Source organism: Brassica oleracea, chromosome C2 (assembly GCF_000695525.1).
Source record: "Brassica oleracea var. oleracea cultivar TO1000 chromosome C2, BOL, whole genome shotgun sequence".
Lineage (NCBI taxonomy): Eukaryota > Viridiplantae > Streptophyta > Magnoliopsida > Brassicales > Brassicaceae > Brassica > Brassica oleracea.
This window is the reverse complement of record NC_027749.1, coordinates 18,952,273-18,971,361: the sequence shown is the minus strand read 5'-3', so window position 1 is coordinate 18,971,361 and position 19,089 is coordinate 18,952,273. Positions and strand designations below refer to the sequence as shown.

Here is a 19,089-nt window from a genome sequence, read left to right as displayed (position 1 = left end):
GATTACCAAAAGTAGCACCCAATTCCGGAAGAGCTGTGTACACCCAGACCTGGAGACCTTGCGCAAACCCATTAATAGTGTAACAACTTGAAATATCTCTGCCCTTCACAGAGTCCATCAGCACCTTAAACGCGACTCTCCCCCATGGATAATTCTCAAATAGTTCTAGCTCCATCACTAGCCTTGCCATACTAACCCGTGTAGGGGTTGAATACTTTCTCCCTTCAATGTATCCAGTGAAGATGGCAAGGTACGCGAACCGCTTGTGATTATCCCGAGACCACCCTTCGCATCTCTCAAATGCTGCTATTATATCCTGAGTAGATGGCCCAGCTTCGACATGAACTCCCAACATCTCCCAAAAAGAAGTCAACTCCTTTGTAACAACACAGTGAGGTCTCTCAAGGTCCTCGATGTACTCGCAGTTTAGACCAGTGAGGTTTTCAAACTCTAACAGTGAAAACCTCACAGGTTGTGGACCAACGAGACTCCACAGCTCATACTTCTTTTTTATGTCCAGCTGGAAACCGAGCATATAGTGAACCAGCCTTGAAGCCCAATCAAATCCCATCTCTTGGAACTTGATGAAAACTCCCAACTTCGACTCCTTCAGCTCTTCATATTCGTCATCATGAAGAGCTTTCTTTAAAGCAGCATGCAACGTCCAACAAATATGATACGAAATGCTATGCACTGCGGGGGGCTCTTCCCCTAATGTATATATCCTACGGGGGAGTTCTGGCATCTCCATTTTTTTTCCTGTAAAACAATCAAAGACAATTATCTCAAACAATCAAAGACTTATAATTAAGTCATATGGCAAGTTTTCCAGCTGAAAGACTTATAATTAAGTCGTCTGGAAAGTCTTCCACAAGACTTCCAGTTTTATGTTCATCTTTTCCTTAATCAATCACTCGACATTAAGAGATATAACTTACCGGCAGCGGAGTTCAACGAGACGCCTCTGAGAGAATGCGCGCTAGGGTTTCCTCTCGGATCTTAAATAGAGGAAGCGGCTGTGAGAACAGTGGTGAGAACGACGGTGATAACGGCGGAGAGATAACCGGCGGTGAGAACGATGGATTAGAGAGAATCGGCGGAAATCGCCTTCGAAATCGCCTTTGAGAGAAACGGCGTTAGGGTTTTCTGATTTTCGCGAAACAGTGAATAAAAAAAACACCTTATATATGGCTTGTAAATAATCCGGTTAGGTTTAAAAGTACATTGTAAAATTAAAGGTTCGGTCCGGTTTGGACGACTTACTAGTAAGTCGTCTGTTGAATACTGTACATCAGATGACTTACTAGTAAGTCGTCCCATACCCTAAATTTAACCCCTAAACTAAAATTAACTAATTAACTAACTAACCACATTATAAAGCCATAATTATATTTAAATATTGTTTACTATACACAGAAATAAATACATTTAGGTAAATTTTAAAGTTTTCAAAATAACATTTATGCATTCCAAAATCTAACCCTAAGAACACATACAATACTACAATATATGTTGGCAAAACCTAAACCAAAGAATATCATGACTCACTAATTTCACTCATCTATGTTGAAAACAATTAAATTTTGTTATATCTTAATTTATATCTCTTAAAACATATGTTAATTACATGATTTCAATTTTTCAGTTATCAAAATATTTTTTACAAAAATTATAAATTATTTCTAAGTAGAACTAGACCAGACGACTTTCCAGTTACTGTAAAGTCATCTGGACGACTTACTGTAAAGTCGTCTGGACAGACGACTTACGGGGGTTAGAAACGTAAAAACAATTTGGTTTTTTTGTTTGTTCACAAGGGACTGGTTGTAATTTCAATAGCCTTTTAGGTTACTTTTGCATTTGATTCAAGTTTGGATTTATCTTTGTGTTTGAAATCAAGTTGTGAGTCATATTTGGCAATTTTTCCTTACTTTTATGCTATTAGATATGATGTCTTCGACTTTTATTTATTATAATTCGAATTCTCTACTTTTTCTACATTTTGTTTTACAAAAGAAAACTTCCTTTTGTAGTTTTATAATCTCCCAATTCTATTCTCCACAACTTTTAACTAGTTGCTACAACATGTAATGCTTTCCTTTATAATATTAAAAAGGTACTGCTTACCATTAACTTTGTATGGATCTGAGTGTCGTACGTCTTTTTGCTAGTTAGATAAATCAACGTGTGTTATGGGATAGTTAGGAGTTAGAATTAATCATAAACCTCCGTGTGTCATTCTTTGACTCTTTTGAAAGTTCACACTTCACAGCTGACCAAAACAATCAAACAACACTTGTAACTTCACAACGTGAATATATTTACATTCTCCCTTTTTTTTATCTGAATGTGACAATCTAAACAATCTGCAAAGAAGGACAAGAACCAAACAGCACCACGCAAAACAGACCACAACAATCCAAGTTCTCAGAGAGATGTACAAGGAGCCAATTCAAATCACTTCTAGATTAAAAGCACACATCTGAAAATTTTGTTCCTTGGACATAGGACATACACTTTGTTATAGTTGCTTTCATGCTTGGACATAACTTTTTATAAGTTACGTAGTTCTTTAAGCTTGTTTTGTAATGACATATTGATTCTGCATCTCAGGTGTTGATCCCGACCACGGACCACCCAGCTCTAAATGTCAGTCTTAATTCATGTGAGCGCATCCACGTGTCTGGCTATCCGAGAACCAAGCTAGGGAAATATGCACACTCTTTCAGGGTAAAGTTGGCTCCTTTGGTACTGTCCCGGGAGGCTACACAGAAAAATTCAGGTTTGTGTTCACCTGTAAGTGCACTAGCTTTTGTTATATCTCCTTCTCTCTTTTCAGTTCTTGCAGCTGCTCTTTTGATATTGAGAACAATGGTTTCCAAATTGATGTGCATCTAGCATAAGCATAACAATTGCTACTTGGATTTCTACTCAGGTTGCAATACCCGTGCTTGTGGGAATAATCATTACAGGAGCTGCTTTTGGATTCTGGACAGTGAGGAAGTTTGTTGTTTCAGAAGATGAAGGTGTGGATGTTAGTGTTGACCAGTTTGTGAAATGGGCTACGCGTTCTGTCGCTGCAACATTTCTCTTCCAGGTAAACAAAATGCATCGTGTGATTGCGTATGTTCTGGTTAATTTGAGTGTGATGATGATAATAGTCTGATGGGTTATTCTCTTTTTTTTTTTTTTTTTACTTTACAGCACAATGGATACTCCTTCGCCGATGGGAGCTTTCATTTCAGCTAGCTTGCTCGGTTTTCTTCTCAGCAAAACGATTCACAATAGGTAGTATATGCTCACTTGCTCTGTTTTCAGACTTATCGATCTATTGCTAACCATTAACTTGACAGGTTTGTTTCCAGCTTTCTGAGAGTTTAGGAAATAGTTAGGAGTTCGAATTAGTACATAAATTGAAAAGGTCACATCTCTTCTGATTTATCGATGCGGGAGTAATCAAGCATCATAGTGTTGTCTTTCATGGCTACTCATTTGTGTTTCTGTAGATAGAATATTAGAATGAAGTGGAAATAAAAAGAAGAATAGTTAAACAGAAATATGAGATTGTCTTCATTTAATTTGTGTTAATGTGGATACTACTAATCTTCTACATTTGTTATTAAAATTTTCACTTATAACATAAATAGTATTTAAAGTAAAAAATGAACGAAGCATGCGTAGTAACTAGACGCTAGTGCCTAGCTAGCAGTCTCAACGCCTGGATTCACGACTAACGAGTCATGACTCTTCGTTTTCTAATAACATCATTATGAGACCGCTACGCCTTCCCTCCCATGTTAACTGTTTCCAAGAAATGTCTTCGCTTTAAACAGATCCTTTGCTTTTTATGTATATAAGAACATTGAACATTGAGGTCTATTTCATTAAAAAAAAAGAAGAACATTGAGATCTTCGTTACAATTTATAGACTTGCACGTCGCTTGGTTAAAATGGGTTCAGTCTCAGCAGTAGTATCTACAGTAGTGACGAAGTGGAGAGAGCATCCACCTTCTTTGTATTCCCTCAAGGTTGACAACTTCAAACAACTTGAGATGTCGGCAACGTCCTCTGATGATAATTACCAGTCTCGTCTTTTCTCATCTGGTGGATATAACTGGTACGGATCATCTACTCATTTAACTTTGAGACTTATGGGTGATTGTTTAGACTTGATATGTTTTCTTTAAAAATCAGGAAACTGATCGAACTGATCGTATACCCAAAAGGGAACGAAAAGGACAATGACAATGGATTCATTTCGATGTATGTTGAAATAGACAGCGAAAGCTTGATATCAGCGCCACAACGTGAGGTGTTTGCGGAACTCATTTTCTTTGTCTACAACAAGAAAGAAACCAAATACTTTACTATTTAAGGTAGGATACTTCTCATTCTCTCTTTCGATATACTTGTTTCTATAATCTATTCACATATATTTCAGTCATTAATATATTATATATATTCAGATCTAGAAGTAAAGAGGTTCAATGCACTTAAAACAGTATGGGGATTGCAGCAAGTTCTTCCATTTGATTCATTCAACAACCCTGAAAATGGTTTTGTCTTTGAGGGTGATCAATGTGAGTTTGGTGTTGACGTCATTGTTGTTCCACCACTTACCAATTGGGAAATCCTCTCTTTTAATGAGAAACCCCAAAACCCAAGTTCTCTTGTACTGTTAAGAATTTTTCTCAGTTGAAAAATAAGAAATATACATCGAACACTTTTTCAATGGGGGCAAGGAAATGGTGAGTATATATAGATAAATATGTATATTGTTTTTTCTGGACGAATTAAGTACTGTCTTTATACGCATATACATGTATGTGATACGAGTTCAACAGAAGTTCATAATAATTACTGTTTTGTAGGGTTCTGTGGCTGTATCCGAAGGGCAACTCTAGAGCAGATGGCAAATGGCTAATCCCTTTTTCTGCTTTTAGCTGATAGCGATACACCAAAAGCAGACGAGAAGGTTCAAGCGCAAGCAAATTTTCGAGTTCTAGATCCACTTGGATCTAATCACTTTGAACTCAAACGTATCTTCTATTTAAACACAGTTCCATTAATTATGTTTTTTCTGTTTGCTTACTAACTGAACCATAGTTGATACAGTCTTGTCTTGTAGCTGAAAATATATTGAGAAATTTATTTACTTGCATATAGAATTTCAATATCAATAAGACTCTTCTCTTATTCACTCAATCAAAAGCTCAAATCGCAAATCACAAAAACCATATGTTATGCAACACAATATGCTTCTCCATTATATCCATTATAGAACTAGATAACTCCTAATTCTAATAGTATTATCACAAATCATATTTCCTAATCCTTTTAGATAATCATATTACAACACAATAAGGAAAAAGAAATTAGTAATCCAAACTTATCCAACATTCTCCCCCTTAAGCTTGAATTTATCTTCACACACATCTTGAACTCCAATGAGGTTCCGCATTTTCTAAAACTTTATCATTCCAAGCGATTTAGTGAGAATGTCACCCTTCTGTTTGGTACCAGGAATATGTTCAACTTTCAACTGGATCGTTTTCGACACATTCTCGTATAAAATGAAACCTTCTATGAATATGTTTACTCTGGCCATGAAACACATGATTCTTAGAAAACGCGATTGCAGACTTATTATCGACTTTGATCACAACCCGTTTGCTATCTTCTCCAACAGCTTCACTCAAGAGTTTTTGTAGCCAAATTGCTTGCTTTGCTGCCTCAGTTGCTGCTTGCTTTGCTGCCTCAGTTGCTGCCATGAACTCAGCCTCACATGATGATAATGCCACTATTTCCTACTCCGTTGAGCACCACGTGATAGGACTCTCACCAAGATAGAATATATGACCCATTGTGCTCTTACCGTCATCTATGTCAACATTATGAGAACTGTCGCTATATCCCATTAGTTTAGCGCCTTTTCCACGCGAGTAGACCAAACCAAAGGAACAAGTACCACGAAGGTATCTAAGAATTTGCTTCAGGGCTGCACCATGAGAGGCCTTAGGCTCTTGCATATACCTGCTGAGAACACCAACACTAAAAGATAGGTCTGGTCGTGTGTGTAGTAAATAACGGAGGCAGCCAATAGCACGACGGTACTCTTTCTCATCGATCTTCTCTTCATCTGGTGACTTGCTAAATTGTGCATTTAACTCCATCGGAACATGAGTTAAGTTACAGGAACTCATTCTAGCCTCATCAAGTATCCTCCGAGCGTATCTATCTTGCATAAGTATAATGACTTCTTCAAACTGCAACACTTCAATTCCCAAGTAATACGTCAGCTTGCCTAGGTCGCTCATCTCAAAATTAGATGCCATCTCATGTTTAAACTCTAGTATGGCTTTCAAAGATGATCCAGTAACTAGGAGATCATCCACATAGACCACAACGATGAGAAGTTCTTGGCTATTTTCTTTGCGAGACAATGATGGCTCCTTTGAGCATCTTTTAAAATTTAGGCTGCGTAGTATCTGGTTCAGCTTAATTCTCCAGGCCCTAGGAGCTTGCTGTAATCCGTAGAGAGCTTTCTTTAACTTGTACACCTTGTGTTCTTCTCCAGCCACTATGAATCCCTCAGGTTGAGAAACAAAGACTTCCTCCTTTAGCTCTCCATGAAGAAAGGCGGTTTTAACGTCAAGATGGTGTATCTCCCAACCATGTGATCCTGCTTAAGCAATGATTAGTCTTATCATTTCAATTCGAGCCGCCGGGGCGAACACTTCATCATAATCCACACCATGACGCTGCACGTACCCCTTTGCAACTAACCGGGCTTTGTATTTGCTGATAGTTCCATCAGCATTGCACTTAATTTTAAATACCCACTTCAGACCAATAGGTTTCACACCCGCTGGTAGCTCAAAAAGATCCCAAGTGTCGTTCTTCTCTATCGAGAAGATTTCATCTTTACATGCTTCAATCCAAACTTTCAACTCCTTAGCTTCACTGAAGTTCCATGGTTCGTCGTTTATGATCATTAATAGACGCTCACTTTCTACCTCTGTAATGAGAATCTCAATATAGAATCTCAATATCAATACGAAGTCATTCTCTTATTCACTCAATCAAAATCTCAAATCGCAAATCACAAAAATCGTATGTTATACAACACAATATGCATCTCCATATATATAACTAGATAACTCTTAATTCTAATAGTATTATCACAAATCATATTTCCTATTCATTTTAGATAATCATATCACAACACAATAAGGAAAAAAAACTTGTAATCCAAGCTTATCCAACATTGCAATGAACGGTTGGCACGACGAAAAAAACTTAAGATGGGGTTGGGATGAGTTTCTGTCTTTAGCTGAACTTCGGAAGGCTTACTTGGACAAGGAAGAAGGGTTGAATGTTGAAGTCGACTTTTAAGTTGTTTCTTCCACCAAATATTCTGCCATTATCTAAGCAGTTAGGCGATGCTACGTCTTCAATTTTTTGATAATTATCATTCGAATTCTCCAGTTTCCACATATTTGGTTTTACTAGGGTAAACTTTCTTTTGTATTTTGTAATATTCAGGAACACCACAGGTCCACAACTAAAATCTCCCAATTCTTCCACAACTGTTAACTCCTTGCTACGATATGTACCAGGTACCATTAACTTGGAATGATCGTGTGTCTTCAGGTCCCTTCTGCTTCCACAAAGTTTATGGGATAGCTAGATTATGTAGTTAATCATTGTACAAGCCTTACAATGCTAACTCCTTTGAGATTGTCTACTATACTCGAATGGTATTCTCGAATACTACGAGATGTGGATATTCAAAAAAAGAAGAGGACTTGAGACCCGCAAAGCTAACTCATCTGCTTCCTCTTTTATTAACCCGTAAAGCTCAACATCCCTTTTAACTTGCAAATCCCAAACCTCGCTGCAAATGACTCGGCAAGACGAAAAAGCCAACTAGGGTTTAAAAAGTGAGCTCATAAAATATGGACCAAAAAATTATTGTAGAAATATTATAGTAATCCCTTTGTTTTTATTATTGTTGTATAAAAATAAGTTAGAGATAATTCCAATCAATGTTGGTATATATCTGAATATATAAATTAAGAAAATATCAATCCAAGTTGAAATAAAACTACTGAATTAAACACTTTGATCCAAGAACAAAACACACACTTTATTGCTTTAGAAAACTAACTCAAAAACCAAATTATTTCAATCTTTAAATTTCTTAAATTACTAGGTGAATTTTCTAAATTTTAATAATTGAGTAATATTTGAGTAATATTTTTTATGAATTTTAGTTTTTTAATAAATTATATGCATGAAAATAGTTAAAATTTGTATATAGACCTATGACTTTTATTGTAAAAAATTTGATTAGTTCGATTACTTTTGGATATATTAGATTGTATCTTTTAAACTGTAATTATATTATTCTAAATTGGTTAAAATCAGATTATTTCATGAGGTGCATTTTGTCTGTTTTATTATCTTGTATAATGTATTTTGTAAGATTATGTATAGTTTAGTATATGTTATTTTTAAAAGAATACGAAATTATTGTTTCAGAGTTGCATAAGTGAACGTAACCAATAAATTTTTGAAAGCTCATGCACACATATTAATATTTACAAAAACAATAATACAAGTTATTAACATTTCATTTTCAACTGTTCGTTACTTATTTTTAATTTATATGGATAAAATAATTAAATATTATTCTAAATCATAATATATTTTACCTTGATTAAACCTCTAATTTTATTTCAAAATTTTGAATGGTTTTTGTGTATCGATTTGCGTATATTTGTCCCAACAATAATTTTATATGATAGGTTTATTAAAATATTTTTATATCTATTGCCTTTTCTAAACATTTGAAGAAAAATATATTTACTACAAAAAGTAAACAGCAAACATCTCAATTATTTGTTTGTAATTTTTTAAATTATAGCTTTATATATAAATCAAATTATTTATACTTCTATAGATATTTCCTTCTATGTTGTTTTGGGAAAAATATATAGGAAAGTAAAGTAAAATACGTTTTTATATACAACTAATCTGAATAATATTTTATGGATATTTATTCTTCTTATTTTTATTTTTATTATTTATGTGATTTTTTTAAAAAAGGAAATAAAAAAGGAAATTTCTTATTAAAAACTTATTAAGTAAAAAGAAAATAAAAATATGTGTAAAAATTATATCATTAGGGATAACTAAATTTTGTTGACCACTGTGAGAGTTAACGTGAATACGGCACCTAAGAAAGTGAATTCTCAAATAATATTATAGAGATGCTACAAGATGCCATCTCCTTATATATTGATATATATATATATATATATATATATATATATATCTTAGGGGTGTATTGAATCTGATATTTTAAGTGTTTTGATATTTAGTGAGTTTTTAGATGATTTTAGGTAAATCTGAGAATTTGGGGTGATTTTTGTTAAACAACTCTAGAATCTCATGTAAAACAATGAGATTTAGATTTATTTTTATAACCTAAAGAAAGTCTTCTCAAACACTTTAAAAACAATTAAAGCATTCTAAAATCTCTAACTTAAATTTTGTTTAATAACAATAGATTTCAGAGTGTTTGATGAAATGACAAGTTCAATAATACCAGATTTTAAAGCGTTTTTTTTAGTATACGTTTGAATAACAGTGGATTTGTCCTTTTAATACAAATCACTTCAAATTCCTCTCGATAGAATTATGGTAACTTATGACTCAAGCTATCTCCAAGCTTAAGTCGACATTTTCTCTCACACACTTTACTACACATCTTGAATCCCAATGATATATTTCATCTCATTCATTCATTCATTATACATCAGTTCTCTTTGATGGCCAACATGATTCTTGTCAATTTCGGGATGAGTGAAGACATGCATAGCCCAGGAAGTCATAGCTCTAGCCTCTAGTTCCTCTTCCTCCTCTCTTTTCAGTTCTTGCAGCTGCTCTTTTGATATTGTTAACAAAGTTTTCCAAATTTTTCTGCATGCATAACAGTTGTTACTTGGTTTTCCACTCGGGTTGCAATACTAGTGCTTGTGAGAATAGTCATTACAGTATCTGTTTTGGATTCTGGACAGTGAGGAAGTTTGTTGTTTGGAACATGGAAGTGTGGATGCCAGTGTTGAATTTGTGAATTGGGCTATGCGTTGTGTGGCTGCCACATTTATTTTCCAGGTAAACAAAGTGCTATTGTGTAGGCCTACTATTGTGTATGTTCTGGTAAATTTGGTGTGGTAATGATAGTAGTTTGATGGGTTACCTCTTTTACTTCAGAGCAAAATTGATACTCCTTTGGTGATGGGAGCTTTTGATATAATTACCTAGCTTGTCGGTTATTTTGTTTGCAAAACGATTCACAATAGGTATATAATATATATGATCACTTGCTCTGTCTGACAGACTTATATATCTATTGCATAGTTTGTGATTGAACTTCTTACAGGAACCATGTTTCACTTATGCAGGAGAAAAGTCGTGGTTCAAAGTCAGTGGCTGGTCTCTGCTGGTAAGGGACGTCGCATGGACGAGCTGAGTTTCTAAGCCGTCCTGGAGGTGGACAGTGGAATAGTGCTAGAATTGCACCTTCATCTTTCGGCTCTCCTCTAGTGTGGTATGCTTTTACATTGTTAGTTTCAAGGGAAAGTCTCCTTTGTTCAGCTTATAACTGATACTCTTTTAAGTATCATAACCACAGGTGTTTTATGTCACCGTCTTTAGTTTGGCTGAAGAACACCGATTTAAAGGCAGTATTACTATTCTAAATACCACTTGACGCCAAACCGAAAGAAGTTGTCAAGGGAAGAGTATGAAGAGTTGACACAAGAAACGACTAGGGAAGGAATGGCAGGACTTGCTGCTTCTCCAGGATTCAGTGATTGAGCATGCTGATAGAATCAAGCTGCTTCCTAAAAGTTATGATGACGAATTGGGTACTGAATCAGATTCAACCGGTGAAAATTCATGGACAGTTATTTTTAGTAGATAGTGTAAACCTTTGAGGCACAGCAAACTCTTAGCTAATTGCTTACCATTAACTTGTCAGGTTTTTTCAGATTTATGAGAGTTTATGAGATAGTTAGGAGTTAGAATTAGTACAACCACAGCATCTGGCCAATTTAAAGCATCTCCTCTTCAGATTTATCTTCTATAGCTACTATCTTGTATCCAAAACGTTTTTTGTATATACATAAATAGAAAATAGCATCTTTTCTTATGATTTATCTTTCATAGCTAATATCTTGTGTTCTTGTAAATAAGATGAAGTGGAGATAAAAAGAAGAATCTTAAACATTAAGATGAGATTGTCTTCACTCCAATAGTCTTAATGGCGCATGCTTAGTAATTCACTCCAATAGTCTTAATGGCGCATGCTTAGTAATTCACTCCAATAGTCTTAATGGCGCATGCTTAGTAACTAGACGCTAGCAGCATCAATGCTTGGCTTCATGAGTCACGACTCACGACTAGAGGTAGGCAAAAAAGACGAACCCAGCCAACTTGAACCGTAGTTAAACCCGACTCAAACCAAACCTTGTTCTGTACATAACCTAATTAGTTGATGATTTACTCAACCCAACGGTAAAACCGCACCAAACTGATAACCTAATTAGTTGATGATTTACTCAACCCAACGGTAAAACCGCACCAAACTGATAACCTAATTAGTTGATGATTTACTCAACCCAACGGTAAAACCGCACCAAACTGATACCCAATATATTCTTATTATTTAATAAATAATAGTGATAAATAATGTATTGGGATTTATTTAGATAAAGTCGTGTTTTCTCAACTTCCATATTCTTTTAATTCCCAATATGGTACGAATAATACTGTTATATATATTCTCTAGTTCTAATCCTAATACCTAAAGATTCTGCTAAAAGCAAAACCTAAAAACTTAAGCACCTAAACATCTAAAGTCTCATCTCATTCATCGTAGATTCTGCAATTTTCATAGTCTAAAGGTTAGATTATCTAACATAAGTTTTTCTAGGATCAATAAAGACAAAAGGTAGATGCTAGTAGTCTTTTTGTTAAAAGGTTTTGGATTTTGAGATTTGAGCTGGATGCTTTCGAAATGCTTACAGGTCTTTCGTTAGGTTGATTTGATTATCAAAAGTCTACTATTTTACTATGTATTTCTCCCTTTGACTTGGTTAAGATTTTTCATGTAGCTTTAAATTTGATTACCAAAAGTCTCTGCTATTGGTACGACTCTTTGTTTTCTAATAGTCATTATGAGACAGCTACTACTTCAGTCTTATAGTCCCACTGGGTTAACTGTTTCCAAGAAACGTCTTTGCTTAAATAAACATCTTTTCGCTTTTCAGTATATATGAACATTGAACATTCTGATCTTTGTTATTTTATGAACTTGCACGCCGTGTGAGTAGAATGAGTACAGGCTCAGAAGTAATATCTACAATTGTGAAGAAGTGGAGAGAGCATCCACCTTCTTCTTATTGCCTCAAGGTTGACAACTTCAAACAACTTGAAAAGTTCACAACATCCTCTGATGATAAATACGAATCTCGTCTTTTCTCCTCTGGTGGATATAACTGGTATGTATCATCTATGCAACTAGTTTTGATAATAATGTTTTATTAAAACCTCATATTTGTGTACCAAGGCAATAATTTGTATTCTATGAAAACAGGAAACTGATCGTATACCCAAAAGGGAACAAAAGGGACAATGGAAAAGGATTCATTTCGATGTATGTGGAAATAGACAGCAAAAGCTTCATATCAGAACCACAATGTGAGGTGTTTGCCGAACTTATTTTCTTTGTCTACAACAAGAAAGAAAACAAATACTTTACTATTCAAGGTAAACTACTTGTAATCTATTTATGTTTATTCACATATATTTCAGTCATCATTATATTTTATGCATTCAGATGTAGAAGTAAAGAGGTTCAATGCACTTAAGACAATGTGGGGGTTACGATAAGTTCTTTCATTTGATTCATTCAACAATCCTGAAAACGGTTATGTCTTTGAGGAAGATCAATGTGAGTTTGGTGTTGATGTCGTTGTTCCATCATGACGGAAGAGAATGCCCGTTAACTAAGCCTTCTTAAGTCCGTTGAATTCTCAGAGAATGTCCAGAAGTAATGTTTTAAGAGTTGTTTTAACACAAAGCTTTAGTTTTATATAAAATCAATGTAAAAGTTGTGTCTCAAACAATAAGCAAAGCTCCCTATTTATAAGCTCGTATACGAGACTTATAATACTAAACGAAATAGGAAAACAAATCTAACTAAGAAAAGGAACTTTGAAAGAAAAGGAAAACCATAAAGAAAACCAAACACCAATAGGAGATGTACGCTACATCAGGTCTCCCCCCTACGAGAGATTCGTCCACGAATCCGGACAGAGTGTCATCGTCAGGCTCGAATTTGAACAAGTGCTTCACATTGAAGACATCAGCCGTATGAACATGAGGAGGCAAGGCAAGGCGATATGCATTGGCATTAATCTTTTCGACAATCTCGACCGGGCCAATCTTCCTAGGCTTGAGTTTATTGTACTGGCCAGTCTGAAACCTCTCTTTGCTAAGGACAGCCCACACAAACTCGCCAACATGGAAATGGACTTCGCGACGATGCTTATCCGCAGCTGCTTTATATTTCGCCGAACTTACCACCAGGTTATCGTGCGCGAGAGTATGCAGATGGGTCAGCTCGTCCACCAAGTCAACAGCACGCCCATGAAATTCACCCGCCGTTGGAAGGTTTGTCAAAGCCAAGGGACCGCGAGGTACTAAGCCATAGACCACTTTAAACGGACAAAACCCAAGACTTCGGTTATGTGCATGATTATGAGCGAACTCCACCTGACACAAGATAGTGTCCCACGAACGTCTATTCTCGCCGACCAGACAACGCAACATATTACCCAAGGATCTGTTGACAACCTCAGTTTGACCGTCTGACTGGGGATGGTACGCTGAACTCATATTCAGGCTGGTCTTGAGAAGCTTCCAAAGAGATCGCCAAAAGTGACTTATGAACCGCGAGTCCCTATCAGAAACGATAGATAGTGGAAGCCCATGAAGTCTAAATATCTCCCGAAAGAACAATTGTGCTACCTGGACTGCATCCGTCGTCTTCTTACAAGGGATGAAGTGTGCCAATTTTGAAAAACGATCAACAACGACAAAGATCGAATCATTCCCACGTTGAGTTCGAGGAAGTCCAAGGACACAATCCATGCTTATATCACTCCACGGCTGCGTAGGAATCGGCAAGGGCAAATAAAGGCCAGCGTTGGTCGCATGACCCTTCCCCTTTTGGCACGTAGTACAACGCGTAATAAATCGTTCGACATCGCGCCTCAGCGTCGGCCAGAAGTAAGAATCTGTGACCAACTTTAACGTACGGTCGTGGCCAATATGGCCTTCTCCGTGAAGTTCTTTAATAATCTGTAGGCGCAAGCTGCTAGTCGGTACACACAGCCGGTTATCTTTGAAGATGAATCCATCGAGCAGGAAATACTCACACGGAACCCCAGCTGCAAGGTCTCGCCAAATTGAGGAGAAAAAAACATCGGTAGGATATAGCTCTGCGAGACATTCGAACCCCGGAACAGAGATGCGAAGCGTAGCCACTGAGCTGTGTCTGCGACTAAGGGCATCGGCTACCTTATTAAGTTTGCCGGATTGATGCTTAATAACAAAGGTAAATTGTTGGAGATAAGCTATCCAGGACGCATGTCGAGACGAGACTTTGTCTTGTGTCCCCAAATACTTTAGAGCAACATGGTCTGTAAAAAGAACAAACCCTTTATGAGCCAGATAATGTCGCCAATGCTTTATGGCATGAACAATTGCATAGAACTCGACATCGTAAGTACTGTAGCGGCTGCGTGCGCCTGCTAATTTCTCACAATAGAAAGCCACAGGTCGACCATTCTGGCTTAAAACGGCCCCCACACCTAACTTGGAAGCATCGCATTGTAGTTCGAAAGGCGCCTCGAAATCCGGTAAAACAAAAATCAGTGATGTCGTAAGTTTCGTCTTGATAAGGGAAAATGCTGTGGCTGCGTCGTCCATCCAAGAGAAAGAGGTACCCTTCATACAGTCTGTAATGGGCGACATGATGGTACTAAAGTTATGTATGAAGCGTCGATAGAAGGAGGCTAGCCCATGGAAACTACGGACTTCTGTAATTGTTGTAGGCGTCGGCTAGGTAGCGACGGCCGCAACTTTGTCAGGGTCGACTTTCAGACCTGCAGCGGACACGATATAGCCCAAGAAGAGCACGCTAGACGTCCCAAACTCGCATTTTTGTTTGGCTACATATAGCTTTTCTTTTCGTAACGCAAGTAGAACATTGCGGAGGTGAACTAAGTGATCCTCCAAGCACGCACTAAATATCAAGATATCGTCGAAATATACGACGACGAATCGCCTAATAAAGGGACGGAGGGCTTGGTTCATAACTCTCATGAACGTGCTAGGAGCATTAGATAACCCGAACGGCATGACAAGCCATTCGAAAAGGCCCTCTCTAGTCTTGAAGGCAGTTTTCCACTCGTCCCCAGGACGAATACGAATTTGATGATAACCGCCCTTCAGATTAAGTTTCGTGAAAATTGAGGCTTTTCCGATTTGATCAAGGAGATCGTCCAGACGAGGTATTGGAAACCTATAGCGCGTAGTAATTTTGTTTATCGCCCGGCTATCAACGCACATACGCCATGAACTGTCTTTCTTTGGTATGAGGAGCGCTGGTACGGCACACGAACTTAAGCTTTCGCGGACGTAGCCTTTAACTAACAGCTCTTCTACCTGTCTGCGGAGTTCTTCGTGTTCCTCAGGACTCATTCGGTAATGCGCACGATTTGGTAATGCTGCATTTGGTTGGAGGTCTATGTGATGTTGAATATCACGGAGTGGTGGAAGTCCTGTCGGAAGCTCATCAGGGACGAGATCCAAGAACTCGTCTAAGAGTGGACCAAAGGCCGGCGGGCATGATAGTTGTTGCAGTGTTGATGGAGCACGGACGACCAGGGCATAGAAAGGAGATGTTGCTCGTAATTCCTGTTCGAACTGCGCTTTGGAGATGATCAGCAAGTTTTGCTTCACTGCGTTTGGTTGTGTGGGTTTGACGATCGCTGGATCTGTCTTCGGGGAAGGAAGTAAGGTGATCTTTCGTCCTTGGAACATAAAGGAGTGTGTGTTTAATTTGCCATTGTGAATCACCTCTCTGTCGTATTGCCAGGGTCTTCCGAGAATGATGTGAGAGACATCCATTGGAGCAACATCGCAGTACATGGTATCTTTGTAGAAAGTACCGATGGACAGTGATATCAGCGTGCGATGAGACACGTAGACTTTGGCGCCTGTTTGCATCCACAAAAGTCGATAAGGATGTGGGTGCGCCTCCTTTGTTAGAGAAAGCTTGCGTACTGCTTCCTCGGATACTACATTAGCCGAGCATCCTGAATCATTGACAAAGCAACATATCTTTCCTTTGACTGTACAGGTAGAGCTAAAAAGAGCTGTTCGTTGTACGGCTTCGTAAGTCCTAGGAGCCAAGCAATTTCGCCGAATCATGAGGAAGGTGCCCGTGTCTCCCTGAACTTGTTCTTCGTCAAGATCATTGATTTGATCATTATCCGTATCATAAATAGGCTCACCGATGAGTTCTCTGTCATTCGCTAATAAGCCTCTACGACCGGTATTGGGACAAGTGGTTTGTCGATGGCCTTTCTCCCCACACGTGAAACATCGTAATGCATTAGTGCGTGCTGGAGGGCGTGTATCAGGGGCGTTTGTAGTGGCCTCTGTTGTACGATTGTTTCCGCGGGTTCCCGTTGTTGATTCTGTTCCTACGGTTGTTTTGCTGTCGTCGGCGGTCGTATTGCTACGTTGTCGATTGTTTCCGGTCCAGGTGTTAGGCGTAAATTTTGTTTGTTGCTCCACCAACAATGCTCGTTGTCTAGCTTCTGCCACGGACGAAGGATCAAATTGGTGTAACATGGTCTGCAATTGTTGCCGTAGACCTGCGACAAAGCGAGCTACAAGCTGATCTTCCGAGTCGTGAATGTCCACACGAGTAAGCATCTGGTAAAACTCGTTCGCGTAGTCGTTCACAGAACGAGTGTCTTGGCGAATGTTGTGGAACTTTTGAAACAACAGACACTCAAAGTTATATGGAATAAACGTTTTGCGTAAGTGCTTCTTTAGTTTATCCCACGAGACAATCTTCTCTTTACCACAGCGAGTGCGTGATATTTTTAGTTGATTCCACCAAGATGTGGCGTGACCGCGGAAACGAGTTGTCACATAAGGTACTTGCTTGTTTGCCGGCACATCTTTGAATTCTAAAAACTCATCGACCGCAACAAACCAATCAAGTAGATCTTCTGGTTGAGAACCCCCATGAAACTCGGGAATCTCCATCTTGATACCCGACGTCCATCGATTCCCGTCTTCATTCTTGCGTCATTGGAAACGATCATGATTAGGGCGGTCGTCGTTGCCGTCGTTTTCGACCGAATTATCAGAATCGGAATCGTCGTTGTGTTCTTCAAAAACAGGGTTATGGTGGCGGTTTTGACGTTGGCGTGGAGCTGCTTGAGCTGCGTTTGCTGCGTTGGCGGCGAAAGCTGCTTGTACTCCGGCCTGGACTCCGGTCTGAATTGCTTCAGCCATCGCTCTTCTCATATTATCTTGAAAATTTTCCTGAAAGTCTTCCAGAAACTGTTGCATCTGTGTCCATTCGTTTGGACGAGGTGCCATTGAAACCGAAGATCGATAATCACGAATAGAATCGTAATAAAAGGTCTCTGATACCAAATGACGGAGCGGAAGTATCCGTTAGTAACCGATAACGCAAAGGTAACGTTGAATTCTGAGAATGCCCGTTAACTAAGCCTTCTTAAGTCTGTTGAATTCTCAGAGAATGCCCAGAAGTAAGGTTTTAAGAGTTGTTTTAACACAAAGCTCTAGTTTTATATAAAATCAATGTAAAAGTCGTCTCAAACAATAAGCAAAGCTCCCTATTTATAAGCTCGTATACGAGACTTATAATACTAAACAAAATATGAAAACAAATCTAACTAAGAAAAGGAACTTTGAAAGAAAAGGAAAACCATAAAGAAAACCAAACACCAATAGGAGATGTACGCTACATCACATCACCCCTTACCAGCTGGGAGATTCTCTCTTTTAATAAGAAACTCCAAAAACCCAAGTTCTCTTGGACTGTTAAGAAGTTTTCTCAGTTGAAAGAGCATGAATACACGTCAAACAAATTCTCAGTGGGAGAAAGAAACTGGTGAGTATTACATACATTTAATGGTTTTGATGTTGAATATATATTGTATGATTGATAGTCACGTTCATAATCATTTTATATTGTGTAGGGTTCTAAAGCTGTACCCAAAGGGATACTCTAGAGAAGATGACAAATGGTTATCAGTTTTCCTGCATTTAGCTGATAATGGTGCACCTAAAGCAGATGAGAAGATTTTTGTGCAAGCAAATTTACGAGTTCTAGACCAACATGGATCCAATCACAAGGCATACCAAAGTATATTTTCTTTTCCTTATTTTTTACTAACTAAACAACAGTCGATACAGTCTTCTAGGTAGATATATACTGATAATTTATTACTTGCAGTGAACACCTGGAAGATTGGAAAAAACTTGGGTTGGGGTTGGGATGAGTTCTTGTCTTTAGAAGAACTTCGGAAGGCTTACTTAGACAAAGAAGACGCTTTGAACGTCGAGGCCGAATTCGAAGTTGTTTCTGCGACCAAATATTCTCCCAAATCTAAGCACTGTTATTACGCAGCTATTAATTAGACAATGATATGTTTTTGGGAAAACTGTTTTTTAGAGCAAAAAAAATAGTAACTATGTCCTTTTAGACTAATCTATATTTTGTGTCATATTTTCCTATAATACCTTTTAATATTTATGAAAATAATTTTAATAAATAGTTTTACAAACAAAAAAAAATTGGAAAAATAGTAACATTTGTTAAAATACCTATATGAACTTAATGGTATATTTTCCAGTTATAAAAAAGTTAAAATTATAAATTTCAGATTATGTTCTAAAAAA

The 19,089-nt window shown here is 37.6% G+C and overlaps 2 pseudogenes; both read left to right on the top strand.

Annotated features, from left to right (window-relative positions):
• The first annotated feature begins 2,247 nt into the window (after positions 1 to 2,247).
• Positions 2,248 to 7,431, top strand: LOC106321399 (annotated as a pseudogene).
• A 4,494-nt stretch (positions 7,432 to 11,925) lies between these two features.
• On the top strand, positions 11,926 to 18,829 carry LOC106321418 (annotated as a pseudogene).
• The last annotated feature ends 260 nt before the right edge of the window (positions 18,830 to 19,089 follow it).